Raw genomic sequence first — 16100 nt, 5'->3', positions numbered from 1 at the left:
CCTATTGTAGCATAAATTATTGTTCATACAATTATTTATATTGCCATAATTTTCATATTTCTCTAAATATCCTAATAATATGAAAAGTCACAGCTACAGAAACAAAATGCTGCTCACAATATAAATGTAGCTTGAGTGGTTGCTGATGGAGATGGTGTTAGACTAATGGTTAATGTCCTTACCTCACAGACACAAAATACAGAGTTGGAGTCTTACCTGCAGTTATTAGCAAGATTTGTACTAGTCTGCAGACTGAGTCTAAAAAACTGCCTAAAAGCTGTTTGGAAAAATAAGGTAGTGATGTTTATTGTGATTTATAACACTCAGTAAGACCTAGAATCTAAAAGAGGTTACCATAATAACAGATGATATATGCCAAACAGATTATCTTTACTTAGGTTCATAGGTTCATACTAGACTATCTGCCCTAGGGCATTTATAAGCCTAGCCAGAGTGTGTTTGGCTTTCGCCACCCAATTTAGATTAATTTTGCTATGCCCTTTTTCGAGGTTAGTATACTGTGCCTCTGTCTAACAGTGACACAGAAGTGATACCCGGGGTAAACCTATGATCTCCCATCCACTCATCAAGACTCCTCTTGAAGAGAGTCAATGAGGGACTCTGCCTAACCTGGACTGGGATTTTATTCCAGAGTGAAGGGAGCCACTGGGTTATGAATCTGTCCCTCCAGCATTTCCTATTTATTTCAGTGCTGAGGTTCAAGTCTCTCGAGCGCATAGCTCAATGGGATTTGGATTTTCTGAGGTGCAGCATGTCCATTAATTCTGGGTTGGACATGGCTTTATACGTCAGGCACAGATCGCCTCTGAGCAGGTGGTATGCCACTGAGTAGAGCTGGAGTTTCTTTAACCGGGCAGCATATGGCATCTGTTTGAGCCCTTTGATCCTCTTGGTGAGGTACTTTTGGGGTCTTTCCAGTTGCTGCAGGTGTCTGGTAAGGTACATCCCAAAAGTGGCACTGTACTCAATTATGGGCCTGATGAGGGATGAGTAAAGAGGCACGATGACTTCCCCTGATCTAGATGTGAATCCCTTCATGATTAGGTGGGCTATATAAAATGTTTTTCTAACCACTTTGGCAACATGGTTGTCAAATGAGAGATTGCTATCAACTTGGGTCCCCAGGTCCCTAATTACTTCTTCTATACTTAATGGACTACAACCTATGTGGTAATTTGTGGGCACTTTGTTTTTGCCAAAGGGGATGACTATACATTTTTTGGCATTTAGCTTGAGGCCATAGCTCTTGCACCAGTTGTCTGTTTCTATGAGGCCCTTTTGGAGGATGCTTGTGTCAGCTAGAGAGTCGATTATGGCGCCCAGTTTGCAGTCATCTGCGAACTTGGACAGCCACAGTCCTTCCGTGTTGGCCTGTACCTCCGAGAAATATACACTGAACAAGAGAGGTCCCAGGACTGAGCCTTGTGGGACGCCACTTGTAACTGGTTTGGAGTCTGACATGGCTCCAGCAATTCTAACCATGTGGGTTCTGTCCTTGAACCAGTTTGCAACCCATCTAGTGACATAGGGGTTTATATTTAAGCTGGTGAGCTTATCTATAATGCCCGAGTGGGGTATTGTATCGAAGGCTTTTGCGAGGTCCAGGTAGGCTGTGTGGACCACCTTCCCCTCGTCAATGGCCTTGGTGACTGTTTCAAAGAAATCAACCAGGTTTAAGAGGCAGGATCTGCCCTTAACAAAGCTGAACTGGGTAGGATCCAGTGCCTGTAGGTCCACAATATCTTTATTTATGAGGTCCATGATGATCCTTTCCATAGCTTTGCAGACCAAGCTAGTCAGGCTTATGGGGCGATACTTTCCAGGATCCATTGAGGCTCATAGGTTCATGCCCTTTCAAGCCATTTTAAGCTTAGCCAATTATCCCTTGTGAGACTCAAGCCCTGCACCTTGTGTTTGTAAGGCAAACACCTTAACCATTAGGCCACCCTCCCAACCCTGGAGAGTCGATTATGGCTTTGTGGAGAGGGACCACTGTTGCTGTACGCCACTCTTTGGGTACATATCCCGTAGTAAGGCTGAGATTGAACAGTAGTTTTATGTTTGGGTTTAGCTCTTTTTGGAGTTCATGTAGGACACAGCCCGGGACACCGTCTGGTCCCATTGATGCTGTGTTTTTTGCTTTGGAGAGGTTGGCTCTTACCTGAGCATCTGAGATGTCTGGGGGGCAGCACTCTGCTGGGATAGATATTTGCCCTTTTGGTGGGGAGGGGGGGGGAGTTTGCGCTGAACCTGTCAGCTAGGATGCTGACAATGTCTGTGGGTTCTGTGTATTTTTTGTCATTTTTGACTAATTCTGAGCATATCTGGGAATTCCCACCCAGATTCCTAACATAACTAAAGAAAGCCTTGTGATTATCCTTAGTGTCCTGTGCAATTTTTCTCTCGAAGCTGGCCTTAGATGATTTTATGAGTGCCAGTAGTTTTTTTGCTAATACTGATCAGAGATGCCTTCCCTTTTTGGGATTTTGCTCTATCATGTAGTAGCTTCCTCCTTCTATTGTATAGTTTGTCTATGGCTGGGGTCCACCAGACAGGACGTCTGCCTTTGGAGGATTGGGTCTTGGTTTTATTTGGGCTTGCATGATCCATGCATTCCTGAAGGTGCTCATAGAATGCGTTTATAAGGGATTCTGCGGTCTGGGCCATATTTTCCACAGGCCCGGGGGCTTTGAAGGTTTCCACCTCGGTTTTGAGGAGTGTAAAATTTGCTTTAGAGAAGTTTTTCACTGTGGTTTTCTGGGCAGGGGGTGGGGTTGGGATGTGAATATCCAGTGAGGTTAGTTTATGGTCTGATCTTACCAGTGATGGATACACTTCTGGTCTAGAGCATAGAGTCCCCATGTTGGTGATGATCAGGTCTAGTATGTTTTCCCCTCTTGTGGGAGTGGTAACAAGTTGTTCCATAGCATTTGAGTTTATAAATTCTAGGAACCTTTGGGCTAAGGTGTTGGAGCTAAAGTAATGCTCCCAGTCTATGTTTGGGTAGTTGAAGTCGCCCAATATAATGGTGTTTGGAGAGACCTTCATATTTTCCAGTGTTCTCAGGAAGACCGAGTGGGGTTCCTGGGTTTGGGAGGGTTGTCTGTAGCAAGCTATAAACTAGAAGGCAGTTTTAACCACTGTTAGTTGCACATGGATAGTATCTGATGCTTCGTGCTGTGCCACCAACCTGGAGGTGTGGGTATCTTTGACAAATATTGATACTCCCCCTCCTTTTGTGGTTCGGTCCAAGTTTTTAGTCAAACTCCTGGTTCTAGAGACATGGACAATTTTCTGAAATGTTAGGATACAATATGTTTTTTTTTTTTCAAAAGTTTCAAAAAAAAAAAAATATATATATATATATATATATATATATATATATATATATATATATATATATATATATATATATATATAGCTCCACTGAAGGAAATGTTCTACATGCTTTTTTTTCTAATCACTTAAAAAGCAATCCTGAGCTGAGGTACTGTAACTTAGCAGAGTATCATTAAATAATAAAATTCAACGCTTACTCTTCTTATTAGGAGAATTATAAAAATTGTGCCTTAAAGCAGTAGTTGTGTATTTTGAGAAATCTCATATCATAGAAATCCCCTGCAGGTCTTGAAATGGTAGAAGTCCAACCAGGAAGACAGAAGATCAATGCTGTTTTCACCCTTAACTGAGTTATCTCTTTCTATCCCAAAAAGTACAAAGGATACCATCTTCAATTACTAAACGAGAAAGAACTAAGTTTGTATTATGAGACAGAAATTCTGTAACCGTATTTATAGACACAAATTATACTATGAATTTTAAGAGGTGAAAATGTCCTTTTCCCTTTTATGATGATGACTGTGAGTTGAAGTTGCAGGAACGGAAAGAATCATTTGAATTGCTTAGTTATAGAAATAGAAAGAAAGTCTACATGTTATCTCATCCTGGTATAGTAAAAGTTGAAACATTCATATACAGCCTTTTCATTACACTGCAAGGAGAGTCAGTCGTGCTTTCTGAGACGTCCCACTATGTTAAGCTCTCACCACTTGATAGCTGTAAAACAAAGACTGCATGCCTTAGTACATAAGTACACAAGGTAACAGACTAAGTGGAGATACAATGCTTGCTGTACATATCTCATCCTAACCTCTGCTTTCCACTGCTGAATGTCAGAGATGTGCAATACACACAATACATATATAGACAGATAAATAGATAGATAGCTAGAGATATGTGTACATATATGGACCTTTGTATATGAACAAACCACCTTAATGTCGAATGTGAAATACCGACAAAGTTTGATCATACACAATAGCGGACACAAAAAACTCCCCCTGAAAACAATAATACAGAGAGAGAAAACTATTTCCTCTCCAGATATTAAAACTAAGCCCCCCAGTAACACTAGCCTCAAATTTGTCTGAATAGTGGCATTGTAACAGGACATTAAGATGTAGGGTTAGGCTTGGGGAAGGGAAGACGTTAGAGTTAGCATCCATTACTTAAGAGGGCAAGGGGGCTCATCTCCTGCACCATATTAGTAATGGGTGTTAACCTAATGCTGAACATTCCCCCACTACAGAAGACAGTCTCAGACACACAAACATTCATAAACATGTACAAATAATACTATATCTATCCCCTAACCTCACCCTTATCCTTACCCTAAAATACACAAACTAACATACAAAAACACAGCACTGATCCTTCACTCATCCCCAACCCTGACCCTAACTCATATAGTCTCTCTCACACACACACACACACACACACACACACACACACACACACACACACACACACACACACACACACACACACACACACACACACACATTTAAACTCACAATCAACCCCCAACCCCATTTATCTGTATAAATATTCCATACCATCAACATATCCATCGTTCAGCCATCCATATTGTCGACATTACATTCCACCCCTGCATTTGTCAGACAAATGTATGTTTGGTAAAATGCAGAACCATACACACACATTATATATATATATATATATATATATATATATATATATATATATATATATATATATATAGATAGATATATAGATGTCTATTCTGTTTGATGTGCTCCACATCTATGGCTGCCTCTTCTTTCTGTTTGTGCACCATGACTGTACTTTCTTTACTCAGATATCATGTAACGTTTATTTGTGCACATAACTGTACATACTTTTGTCCATTTAGTCTACATCTGTATATTTGATACTGTTCACTTTATTACACTGTATGAAACTGCTGCTTTGTTTAGGTTATGTATGACTTTGGAATTTCTGTTTAAATAGCTCTGTCTACGAGCTTTATGTACAAGCGCTTTCATCTAGAAAAGACTTCATCAGATACATAAAACACAGGTGCTACAAAATACTTATATAATACCTCATACAACATCCAATTAAACTTTTAAAGAAACATGTTACTATTCACACAGAACAAAAAATATATATGTACATGATAATATATGATAATAATGATGAAATACTATTTAACCTCGACCAGAAGTGAAACATGAGCGTGAATAAAAATCTGAATCATCCCTAAAATAAAACAGTATTAAATCCTAGCTGCTTTGGCTAGCAAAACTGGTTTAATACTGACATATTCATTAAGACCTGGTTTGATGTTTGCCCTCAACCTGAGCTGCCATTTCAATTCTTTATTTAATAAAATGTTTTTACAATCACCCCCTCTGGCATTGTTCCTGACAACTTCAATAATGCCAAATTTAAAACCAGAGAAAGACACACAAACCTCTGAATGTTTAAAGAGTGCGCTACTATCCTTGCCTGTCCTAATATCATAAAGGTGTTCATATATTCTATCTCTAAATGCTCTCTCGGTTTTTCCTACATAAAATGCAGGACAACCACAACAGACTGCCAAATAGACCAGCATTTTGGTTCTGCAGTTGCCCTTACAGAATCTAACAATATTGTTAAGCCCATTCTTTAGTCTAATATGTGCATCTCTGAAAATGTGGGACATTGAGAACAACTACCACATGGAAAAGTGTTTTTATTTAAAAATTGAACACTATTATCAATCTGTTCAAAAACCTTTTTAAAATTCCTTCCTGTCCTAAAAGTGAATGTGGGTTTAGGTCCTACTACTCCAAAAAGATCTTTGTTACTTTTTAACACACACCAATTAGAACTAATAATATTGGTAAAGGTATCCGAGAATGTTGTAAACTCTGTAACACAAGAACCCTGAAATTTATTTTCATCTCTAGACTGAAATCCTGAGGTAACGAAAAGTTGACCTAACAAAGGCCTATATTTTTTGCCCCATTCCTCGTAAACTTCACCTAATATATCACAAACCATATCTAAAGAGTAATTCCTTTCAATGAACTTACTACCCAGGAAAAAGAATTCCTTCTTCATTTCCTCCAAATCTGAAGTCATCCTAGCTATCCGAACTGCCTGTCCCTTCACAAGGCTTTTCTTTTGAAATATGGGATGATAACTATCAAAATGCAAGTAACTATTGCACCAGGTGTCCTTGCGGTAAATCTTAGATTTGAACTCCTTGTTTGTTTTGACAATGGTGATGTCCAAATATTTAATGGTATCAAAGTGCCATGTGTGTGTGTAAAAGAAATAAAACTAGTACTATTATTCAAATAGTGCATAAACATGGTAAGGGTTTCAGAGGTTCCCTTCCATAAAATAAAAATGTCGTCAAGGAACCTAAGATAAAGCTTAATATTCCCTTGAAATGGACTACCGAAAACATGTCTATTCTCCCACTCCAATATAACAAGGTTGGCATAAATGGGGGCACATGCTGCCCCCATTGCTACCCCACTGATTTGTTGGAAATATTCACCTTGAAAACTGATATAATTGTAATCCAACACAATTTCCAAAAGTTCTAAAATCAGTGGAATCTGATCCTTGTGTACAGAGGAATATTTGTAAATACTATCACTTAAGTATTCATAACCCTGGTCACGAGGAATACATGTAAAAAGGTCTTTCACATCAATTGTGAGGAAACTGCAGTCCTCACTCCACAGATCTGGAGTTCATTTACTGAGAAAATCCCAGGAATCCTTTATAAGATGTTCTGTTTTTATCAAAATGTCTTTAGTGTAATAATCAACAAAAACTGCTAGTGGATGTGTTTTGGAATTTCTAGCGGATACAATCGGTCGAAATGTTGGAGCTAAAATAGATTTGTGAACCTTAGGTAGTCCAAAAAAGGTGGGAATTGTTGAATTATTCTGTCTTAAAAATCTATGTGTCTTGTAATCAATCCTGTTTTCTAATAAATATTCCTCCAAAATAGAATCAATTCTCCCATATGCTATATTAATTTCATTAATTGATATGGGAGAATAAGTAGTAGAATCCAACAAAATATTAGTCATGGAATTGTAATATTCCTCAGTATCAAACAGCACCACACCCCCTCCCTTGTCAGGTTGCATGATACGAAATTTCTTTTGCCCTTGCAAATAATGAAGAAGCTTAATTTCATCCTGACTTAAATTACTTGAGCCTAAATTTGTCTTATGCCTAGAAAATGCTTCATATATTTTATTCGTAACAATTTTTTCGTATAACAATAACACAGGATGAAGAGGTGGGTTGTAAGTACTGCTTCTACTAAGACCCTGTGAAACATTATGACTGTCTTTGTCCATCTTATTAAAAATCATATTTAGATTTAACTTTCTTAAAAATAATTTAAAATCAACCAAAAGATTCGCTAAATCACCAGGGTTACTTTTGACATATTTAAACCTTTTGGAAAACAAATGAAAATATTCTTTCCCTAAAGCTTGAGTGGTATAGTTGAAAATTTTAAATCCATTATATTCAGACAAAATGCCCTCAGTACCTTCCTTTATCACTATTTTCCCTTCTTCCCCACTCTTTTCCAACCGTAATTGGTCCCATAGCCATTGCCTGAATGACCTGGGTCCGATGGATGCCTGGTCTTGCTGGCCAATCGTTCTGATCTCCTGGGGAATAAAAAAGGATCTTGTGGCTCTGAAAAGGAATCTAACTCATCCATAGGTCTGTTGTAGCTCATACATCTATCAGGGGCACCCCTCCATCGTGGATGTCAACCACAGGAGGGTTGACTACATCACACAATCCACTACTTACACCAACATGAACATTTTTATTATTATTAATATGTTTGTAAACAGGACCTGGATAAACTTTCCCAACACTGTATTGCTGTTTATCTCTCATAAATTTATTTTGTTTCCTTAAAAAAATATTGTTGACTCTTCTATCAATTCTATCCAGAACTTTCCTGTACATTTGCTCATATTCAGGAAATAATAAATCCTTTAAAATATTCTCATTCAAACTATTTATCTCCCTACACAAAGACACCATGGTTGCATCATTGTATTTCATAAGTCTTTTAACAAGACCCAAACCACACTCATCAAAATAGTGATGTAAATCTTTTATAACATCAGGCGTATAAGCAACACCAAATGGATATTTAAAAAATCTTAAACCTTGTGGAACAAAACCATGTCCCACACAACAATGCAAATAACGATTGTCAAGTTCCAAACATTTGTATTTAAAAAGTTTCTTTTCCATGGAAAATATCATGTCCTTTAAAGTCAATGTATCAACAGAATTATCCCCACAAACATTGAAAGCACAATGAATATTATCGATGGAATTAAAATCAAAATTCCTGTTGAAAACACATTGAAAACATTTTTTTAGTTCAAAAGGTGCATTTTTGTTGTTAAAGGCACCTTCACTAGCTGTAACATTAGAAACGACCGTAACATCTCTGTGGTTAGTTGAGTTGACATTAAGAACAGTACCTTTAACATTGTTGTTGCAAATCTGCGATCCACTTCAATGGTTGCCTTCTTGGAATCTTACTTTACTGACATTGGAAACCAACTGGACCTGTCCATCCGAAGGAAAAACACTATTGGAAGGCCCACATCCTCTCTCCGTCTGAATCCCACCATGACTCGCAGATACCGAGCGTGGAGATGACGTAACAGGCATGGCAAAAGTCTCTGGTACACATGATGGCTCCATAGGCTGAGAACCAGCGCCACCAACTGGCTCCTTCTGGCTTAACAATTCAATAAGCCTGGAAAGATCACTTTTAAGTGCTGAAACCTCCTCTCGAACTTTACAAACTTCTCTTTGCATTTTAGCAATGCTGGTCAGACTGAACATTTCTTCACTGCCGATGACAGTGGAATCACCAGAGTAATCACCCATGATGGTAAGGACAGAAAATGTAGCACCAAGGGAAAATAAAAGCCACACACTGACCCAGGCAGTAATAGGATCCAAAAGCAAAACCAAAAAGTTCACAAACAAAAAAGCACAATGCAACAATGAAATGAAAAAAGGATCCAACCACTAGTGAAGGCGAAATGAGCTTTATGTACAAGCGCTTTCATCTAGAAAAGACTTCATCAGATACATAAAACACAGGTGCTACAAAATTCTTATATAATACCTCATAGAACATCCAATTAAACTTTTAAAGAAACATGTTACTATTCACACAGAACAAAAAATATATATGTACATGATAATATATGATAATAATAATGAAATACTATTTAACCTCGACCAGAAGTGAAACATGAGCATGAATAAAAATCTGAATCATCCCTAAAATAAAACAGTATTAAATCCTAGCTGCTTTGGCTAGCAAAACTGGTTTAATACTGACATATTCATTAAGACCTGGTTTGATGTTTGCCCTCAACCTGAGCTGCCATTTCAATTCTTTAGTTAATAAAATGTTTTTATAATCACCTCCTCTGGCATTGTTCCTGACAACTTCAATAATGCCAAATTTAAAACCAGAGAAAGACACACAAATCTCTGAATGTTTAAAGAGTGTGCTATTATCCTTGCCTGTCCTAATATCATAAAGGTGTTCATATATTCTATCTCTAAATGCTCTCTCGATTTTTCCTACATAAAATGCAGGACAACCACAACAGACTGCCAAATAGACCAGCATTTTGGTTCTGCAGATGCCCTTACAGAATCTAACAATATTGTTAAGCCCATTCTTTAGTCTAATATGAGCATCTCTGAAAATGTGGGACATTGAGAACAACTACCACATGGAAAAGTGTTTTTATTTAAAAATTGAACACTATTATCAATCTGTTCAAAAACCTTTTTAAAATTCCTTCCTGTCCTAAAAGTGAATGTGGGTTTAGGTCCTACTACTTCAAAAAGATCTTTGTTACTTTTTAACACATGCCAATTAGAACTAATAATATTGGTAAAGGTATCCAAGAATGTTGTAAACTCTGTAACACAAGAACCCTGAAATTTATTTTCATCTCTAGACTGAAATCCTGAGGCAATGAAAAGTTGACCTAACAAAGGCCTATATTTTTTGCCCCATTCCTCGTAAACTTCACCTAATATATCACAAACCATATCTAAAGGGTAATTCCTTTCAATGAACTTACTACCCAGGAAAAATAATTCCTTCTTCAGTTCCTCCAAATCTGAAGTCATCCTAGCTATCCGAACTGCCTGTCCCTTCACAAGGCTTTTCTTTTGAAATATGGGATGATAACTATCAAAATGCAAGTAACTATTGCACCAGGTGTCCTTGTGGTAAATCTTAGATTTGAACTCTTGTTTGTTTTGACAATGGTGATGTCCAAATAATTAATGGTATCAAAGTGCCATGTGTGTGTAAAAGAAAGAAAACTAGTACTATTATTCAAATAGTGCGTAAACATGGTAAGGGTTTCAGAGGTTCCCTTCCATAAAATAAAAATGTCGTCAAGGAACCTAAGATAAAGCTTAATATTCCCTTGAAATGGACTACCAAAAACATGTCTATTCTCCCACTCCAATATAACAAGGTTGGCATAAATGGGGGCACATGCTGCCCCCATTGCTACCCCACTGATCTGTTGGAAATATTCACCTTGAAAACTGATATAATTGTAATCCAACACAATTTCCAAAAGTTCTAAAATCAGTGGAATCTTTGTTTTCCAAAGGGTTTAAATATGTCAAAAGTAACCCTGGTGATTTAGCGAATCTTTTGGTTGATTTTAAATTATTTTTAAGAAAGTTAAATCCTAATATGATTTTTAATAAGATGGACAAAGACAGTCATAATGTTTCACAGGGTCTTAGTAGAAGCAGTACTTACAACCCAAATCTTCATCCTGTGTTATTGTTATACAAAAAAATTGTTACGGATGAAATATATGAAGCATTTTCTAGGCATAAGACAAATTTAGGCTCAAGTAATTTAAGTCAGGATGAAATTAAGCTTCTTCATTATTTGCAAGGGCAAAAGAAATTTCGTATCATGCAACCTGACAAGGGAGGGGGTGTGGTGCTGTTTGATACTGAGGAATATTACAATTCCATGACTAATATTTTGTTGGATTCTACTACTTATTCTCCCATATCGATTAATGAAATTAATATAGCATATGGGAGAATTGATTCTATTTTGAAGGAATATTTATTAGAAAACAGGATTGATTACAAGACACATACATTTTTAAGACAGAATTATTCGACAATTCCCACCTTTTTTGGACTACCTAAGGTTCACAAATCTATTTTAGCTCCCACATTTCGACCGATTGTATCCGCTAGAAATTCCAAAACACATCCACTAGCAGTTTTTGTTGATTATTACACTAAAGACATTTTGACAAAAACAGAACATCTTATAAAGGATTCCTGGGATTTTCTCAGTAAATTAACTCCAGATCTGTGGAGTGAGGACTGCAGTTTCCTCACAATTGATGTGAAAGACCTTTTTACATGTATTCCTCGTGACCAGGTTTATGAATACTTCAGTGATAGTATTTACAAATATTCCTCTGTACACAAGGATCAGATTCCACTGATTTTAGAACTTTTGGAAATTGTGTTGGATTACAATTATATCAGTTTTTCAAGGTGAATATTTCCAACAGATCAGTGGGGTAGCAATGGGGGCAGCATGTGCCCCCATTTATGCCAACATTGTTATGTTGGAGTGGGAGAATAGACATGTTTTCGTTAGTCCATTTCAAGGGAATATTAAGCTTTATCTTAGGTTCCTTGATGACATTTTTATTTTATGGAAGGGAACCTCTGAAACCCTTACCATGTTTATGCACTATTTGAATAATAGTACTAGTTTTCTTTCTTTTACACACACATGGCACTTTGATACCATTAATTATTTGGACATCACCATTGTCAAAACAAACATGGAGTTCAAATCTAAGATTTACCGCAAGGACACCTGGTGCAATAGTTACTTGCATTTTGATAGTTATCATCCCATATTTCAAAAGAAAAGCCTTGTGAAGGGACAGGCAGTTCGGATAGCTAGGATGACTTCAGATTTGGAGGAACTGAGGAAGAAATTATTTTTCCTGGGTAGTAAGTTCATTGAAAGGAATTACTCTTTAGATATGGTTTGTGATATATTAGGTGAAGTTTACGAGGAATGGGGCAAAAAATATAAGCCTTTGTTAGGTCAACTTTTCGTTGCCTCAGGATTTCAGTCTAGAGATGAAAATAAATTTCAGGGTTCTTGTGTTACAGAGTTTACAACATTCTCGGATACCTTTACCAATATTATTAGTTCTAATTGGTGTGTGTTAAAAAGTAACAAAGATCTTTTTGAAGTAGTAGGACCTAAACTCACATTCACTTTTAGGACAGGAAGGAATTTTAAAAAGGTTTTTGAACAGATTGATAATAGTGTTCAATTTTTAATAAAAACACTTTTCCATGTGGTAGTTGTTCTCAATGTCCCACATTTTCAGAGATGCACATATTAGACTAAAGAATGGGCTTAACAATATTGTTAGATTCTGTAAGGGCAACTGCAGAACCAAAATGCTGGTCTATTTGGCAGTCTGTTGTGGTTGTCCTGCATTTTATGTAGGAAAACCGAGAGAGCATTTAGAGATGGAATATATGAACACCTTTATGATATTAGGACAGGCAAGGATAGTAGCGCACTCTTTAAACATTCAGATGTTTGTGTGTCTTTCTCTGTTTTTAATTTGGCATTACTGAAGTTGTCAGGAACAATGCCAGAGGGGGTGATTGTAAAAACATTTTATTAAATAAAGAATTGAAATGGCAGCTCAGGTTGAGGGCAAACATCAAACCAGGTCTTAATGAATATGTCAGTATTAAACCAGTTTTGCTAGCCAAAGCAGCTAGGATTTAATACTGTTTTATTTTAGGGATGATTCAGATTTTTATTCACGCTCATGTTTCACTTCTGGTCGAGGTTAAATAGTATTTCATCATTATTATCATATATTATCATGTACATATATATTTTTTGTTCTGTGTGAATAGTAACATGTTTCTTTAAAAGTTTAATTGGATGTTGTATGAGGTATTATATAAGTATTTTGTAGCACCTGTGTTTTATGTATCTGATGAAGTCTTTTCTAGATGAAAGCGCTTGTACATAAAGCTCATTTCGCCTTCACTCGTGCTTGGATCCTTTTTTCATTTCATTGTTGCATTGTGCTTTTTTGTTTGTGAACTAAATAGCTCTGTCTCACAGTTAACTTAGGATATCTTTTAGGGGTAAAGAAGCTGTAACATCATTTCAACACCGAGTCACTGACTCTTTTAAAATTAATCAGTTTATGGGCGTTTTTTCACAGAACTGTATACAGCTCTGTCTTACCTCTCAATTGTTCAGATTTTTACAGAATGTACAGATTTTTGCCTCATATTTTTGGTCTTCTGTTCATAAAATTTGTGGTTTCCTGGCATTGGTAACACAAAATCAACATTTGAACACTGAAAGTTCCAATGTCAAAAGTCTGGGTTACTGGTAGCATTTTTACAGGGGGGAAAGCCCCCCTGCACCCCCCACACCCCCTGCAAGTTATATACTCCAACTTCAAGACTGCACTACAGTGAGAAAAGGATACAATTCCCAATCCCCACTGTAGAGCGATCTATCAGAACGTTAGTTCTACATTATCAAAAGCACATGACTGTTCGCTAATGTGGAGCCAAACATTTTCTGGATTAGCATTATGAAAACGTAAAAACGGCATTTCAACTTTCCAAACTTTGCATAAGTGTCAATCTAAATTTTGATAATAAACCACACAAAACATGTACTTCTAACAACTTTCTAAGTTTATAAGAACAATATTTAAAGTATGTCTGTATTTCTTGTGGTAAGAAAATGAGAGGTATGAGCTCTTCCCTTGGTATTGCCTTCTGGCAGTGCTAGTCAATATTTTGGAAGCTGGTCCATGCTCTTATGTAGGTAACAGAAAGGCACATGCAACCCATGTTTACTGATATATTTTAACACAAGCTTTTTCCTAGTAATTGTAACAGTCATGAGAGTTTGCATAGAGTGTTATGCTGAACACCTATAACTTTGAATGTTTGCAAACCATAGCAAATATTCAAGGGTAAATGTCACATTTCTAAAAAATTGAGACAAGAACTGTGACTGATATTTTAAGCCAAATTCTTTTCTGCTCACATCTTTGCAGAAAGAAGTATGAATCAGGATGAAATTATGCAAAGCATCTAACTTTGTATTTTTATCATAGACATCAATCTACATGTTCCAACTATATCATTAAGTGAAAATATTTTCCTACTTGATAATTTTGTTCTGTTTAGCGCATTGTGTGAATGCTCTGGCGAGTGAAATAGTAGACTATACCTAGGAGAGAAAGCGAGAGAAAGTGCTGTCGTGTTTTAAACAACAATAACAAGAGTTTTTTTTTTTTTCTTACAATGCAAAGACATTTTTTTCCAAAATGTGTAGCTGTCTAAAACTTATGAACTCTGGCAGATTTATAATCTTTTACTTTAATCAGCTTTATTTATCTCATCACAGTATGGAAAACACGTAAAGACGTATTGCACTCATGAACTCAACAAGAGAAGTACACAAAACGATAAAAATAACATCATAATTATGACAGCTAACCCTGGTGTAACTTCCGTTGAGCTTTACTATTCACTTGTTAAATTCAACAGTGTAAAACCTATATTTTGCTTTAAACAGACATGCCCTAAACTAATATTTAAAATGTAATATCGAGTTTAAAGAATTACAGCCATCTGACAAGTTAAGAATTCTTAACTGAATGCGTTTGTCAAATACCTATTCCTATAAAGTACACTACCATTACTGTTGTAACCACACTTTAGGGAAACCTATTTTGAAGGCAAAAATATAAATTAAAACAATGTAAAACACATGTCCTGGAATTCATAAACAATTGTGTCTGTCATAGCATCATGTTGCTGCACACTGGGTGTCAGTTAGTCAGAGACATACTGAATGCCAGTAATAAAGGTAGAATGTTACAGTAATGAGCAACATTAAAAATGAGGAACATGACAAATACAAATATATGCAAACAATATGGTGGAGCAATTCAGACAGTTTCACACAGACTCTCTCAATTACAAATACACACACACACACACACACACACACACTACATACATAGATATTTATCTATATATATATATATATATATATATATATATATATTTATAAAGAGAGAGAGGGATTTATATAGTTTTGCATCCAGGAAAAAAGAAGTCATCATTTCTCTCTACTCTTCCCTCATTAGGCCTATCATAAAGTATAATACCCCATTTGGCATGTACCTCACTAGACACCTGCAAAAGTACCTCACAAAGAGGAGCCTAGGTCTTAAACACATGTCCTACATGGATAGCCTCAAAAAACTTTAGCTATTCTTTGTCTCATCTTGTCTACTAAGATGTGATCTCTGCTTGACTTACAAAGCCATGTCTGACCCAGCTCTGTTAGAAATGCTGCATCTAAAGAAATCCCAATCCCTCCACACCACACACTCCAGAGACCTCAACCTCATTACCACAATCAACAGAACATGCTGGAGGGACACGTTCATAACCCAGAGACTGTCCATCCTCTGAAATAGACTTCCCATCCATGTCAAGCAGAGCATCTCACTGGCCCTCTTCAAGAGAAATCTTTATTGTGAATGTGAAATAGAAAGCTCATCCCGGGGATCACTCCAGTGGCTCTACTTGATAAAGGC

The sequence above is a fragment of the Protopterus annectens genome, chromosome 2.part0 (assembly GCF_019279795.1).
Source record: "Protopterus annectens isolate FY-2018-M chromosome 2.part0, PAN1.0, whole genome shotgun sequence".
NCBI lineage: Eukaryota > Metazoa > Chordata > Ceratodontiformes > Protopteridae > Protopterus > Protopterus annectens.
The sequence above is the reverse complement of the archived record's forward strand: the minus strand, read 5'-3'. Positions refer to the sequence as shown.